This window comes from Elephas maximus, chromosome 3, assembly GCF_024166365.1.
Source record: "Elephas maximus indicus isolate mEleMax1 chromosome 3, mEleMax1 primary haplotype, whole genome shotgun sequence".
Lineage (NCBI taxonomy): Eukaryota > Metazoa > Chordata > Mammalia > Proboscidea > Elephantidae > Elephas > Elephas maximus.
In genome coordinates this window covers 196,154,888-196,158,506 of record NC_064821.1, presented here as the reverse complement: position 1 = coordinate 196,158,506, position 3,619 = coordinate 196,154,888, and positions in this window count along the sequence as shown.

Here is a 3,619-nt window from a genome sequence, read left to right as displayed (position 1 = left end):
TTAAGATTAATTAAAAAAAAAATGCTCAAAACAGGGATCATTGAATTCAATATGTAAAAGATCACAATAATCAAAAAGAGGGACTAAATACAGGTGGCATAGAAGTGCCATATGGAGAGGGATACAAGACGATATAGGACAATACAAGATAGGTTTTTACTTGGGAAAATATTAAGGTGACCACAAAGAGGTATAAAAAGTCCATAACTCAAAATAAAAACCAAGAAAAATGTAACGACTCGGCAAACATAAAGTCAAATACTACGAAAATGAGGAACACACGATTTACAAAGAAAAACGTCTCAGCACGAAAAAGTAAGTGGAAAAATGAAATTGTCAACAACACACATAAAAAGGTATTAAAATGACAACACTAAACACATACGTACTTATCTATAATTACGCTGAATGTAAATGGACTAAATGCACCAATAAAGAAACAGAGCGTCTCAGACTGGATAAAGAAACACGATCCGTCTATATGCTGCCTACAAGAGACACACCTTAGACTTAGAGACACAAACAAACTAAAACTCAAAGGATGGAAAAAATATATCAAGCAAACAATAAGCAAAAAAGAAGAGGAGTAGCAATATTAATTTCTGACAAAATAGACTTCAAAGTTAAATCCACCACAAAGGATAAAGAAAGACACTACATAATGATAAAAGGGACAATTGACCAGGAAGATATAACCATATTAAATATTTATGCCCCAATGACAGGGCTGCAAGATATACAAATCAAGTTTTAACAGAACTGAAAAGTGAGATAGACACCTCCACAATTATAGTAGGAGACTTCAACACGCCACTTTCGGAGAAGGACAGGACATCCAGTAAGAAGCTCAATAGAGACACGGAAGGCCTAATCACAACAATCAACCAACTTGACCTCATTGACTTATACAAAACTCTCCACCCAACTGCTGCAAAGTATACTTTTTTTTCTAGCGCACATGGAACATTCTCTAGAATAGACCACATATTAGGTCATAAAACAAATCTTTGCAGAATCCAAAACATTGAAATATTACAAAGCATCTTCTCAGACCACAAGGCCATCAATAACAGAAAAATTAAGGAAAAGAAATCAAATACTTGGAAAATGAACAATACCCTCCTGAAAAAAGACTGGGTTATAGAAGACATTAAGGAGGCAATAAGGAAATTCATAGAATGCAACGAGAATGAAAATACTTCCTATCAAAACCTCTGGGACACAGCAAAAGCAGTGCTCAGAGGCCAATTTATATCGATAAATGCACACATACAAAAAGAAGAAAGGGCCAAAATCAGAGAACTGTCCCTACAACTTGAACAAATAGAAAGTGAGCAACAAAAGAATCCATCAGGCTCCAGAAGAAAACAAATAATAAAAATTAGAGCTGAACTAAATGAATTAAAAAAAAAAAAAATTAGAGAACAGAAAAACAATTGAAAGAATTAACAAAGCCAAAAGCTGGTTCTTTGAAAAAATTAACAAAATTGATAAAACATTGGCCAGACTGACTAAAGAGATACAGGAAAGGAAACAAATAACCCAAATAAGAGACAAGATGGGCCACATCACAACAGACCCAACTGAAATTAAAAGAATCATATCAGATTATTACGAAAAATTATACTCTAACAAATTTGCAAACCTAGAAGAAATGGATGAATTCCTAGAAAAACACTACCTACCTAAACTAACACAATCAGAAGTAGAACAACTAAATAGACCCATAACAAAAAAAGAGATTGAAACGGTAATCAAAAAACTCCCAACAAAAAAAAGCCCTGGCCCGGATGGCTTTACTGCAGAGTTCTACCAAACTTTCAGAGAAGAGTTAACACCACTACTACTAAAGCTATTTCAAAGCATAGAAATTGACAGAGTACTACCTAACTCATTATACGAAGCCACCATTTCCCTGATACCAAAACCAGGTAAAGACACCAAAAAAAAGAAAATTGCAGACCTATATCCCTCATGAACATAGATGCAAAAATCCTCAACAAAATTCTAGCCAATAGAATTCAACAACATATCAAAAAATTAATCCACCATGACCAAGTGGAATTTATACCAGGTATGCAAGCAAGGCTGGTTTAATATTAGAAAAACCATTAATGTAACCCACCATATAAATAAAACAAAAGACAAAAACCACATGATCTTATCAATTGATGCAGAAAAGGCATTTGACAAAGTCCAACACCCATTTATGATAAAAACTCTCACCAAAATAGGAATTGAAGGAAAATACCTCAACATAATAAAGGGCATTTTTATACAAAGCCAACAGCCAACATCACTCTAAATGGAGAGAGCCTGAAAGTATTTCCCTTGAAAATGGGAACCAGACAAGGATGCCCTTTGTCACAGCTCTTATTCAACATTGTGCTAGAGATCCTAGCCAGAGCAATTAGGCTAGACAAAGAAATAAAGGTCATCCGGATTGGCAAGGAGGAAGTAAAATTATCTCTATTTGCAGATGACATGATCTTATACACAGAAAACCCTAAGGAATCCTCCAGAAAACTACTGAAACTAATAGAAGAGTTTGGCAGAGTCTCAGGTTATAAGACAAACATACAAAAATCACTTGGATTCCTCTACATCAACAAAAAGAACATCGAAGAGGAAATCACCAAATCAATACCATTCACAGTAGCCCCCAAGAAGATAATATACTTAGGAATAAACCTTACCAAAGATGTAAAAGACCTATACAAAGAAAACTACAAAGTACTACTACAAGAAACTAAAAAGGACCTACTTAAGTGGAAAAACATACCTTGCTCATGGATAGGAAGACTTAACATAGTAAAAATGTCTATTCTACCAAAAGCCATCTATACATACAATGCACTTCCGATCCAAATTCCAATGTCATTTTTTAATGTCTTGGAGAAACAAATCACCAACTTCATATGGAAGGGAAAGAAACCTCAGATAAGTAAAGCATTACTGAAGAAGAAGAAGAAAGTGGGAGGCCTCACTCTACCTGATTTCAGAACCTATTATACAGCCACAGTAGTCAAAACAGCCTGGTACTGGTACAACAGGCACATAGACCAATGGAACAGAAGTGAGAACCCAGATATAAATCCATCCACATATGAGCAGCTGATATTTGACAAAGGCCCAGTGTCAGTTAATTGGGGAAAAGATAGTCTTTTTATCAAATGGTGCTGGCATAACTGGATATCCATTTGCAAACAAACGAAACAGGACCCATACCTCACACCATGCACAAAAACTAACTCCAAGTGGATCAAAGACCTAAACATAAAGACTGAAACGATAAAGATAATGGAAGAAAAAATAGGGACAATATGAGGAGCCCTAATACAAGGCATAAACAGAACACAAAACATTACCAAAAATGCCGAAGAGAAACCAGATAACTGGGAGCTCCTAAAAATCAAACACCTATGCTCATCAAAGACTTCACCAAAAGAGTAAAAAGACCACCTACAGACTGGGAAAGAATTTTCAGCTATGACATCTCCGACCAATGCCTGATGTCTAAAATCTATATGATTCTGTTAAAACTCAACCACAAAAAGACAAACAACCCAATGAAAAAGTGGGCAAAGGATATGAACACGCACTTCACTAAAGAAGATAT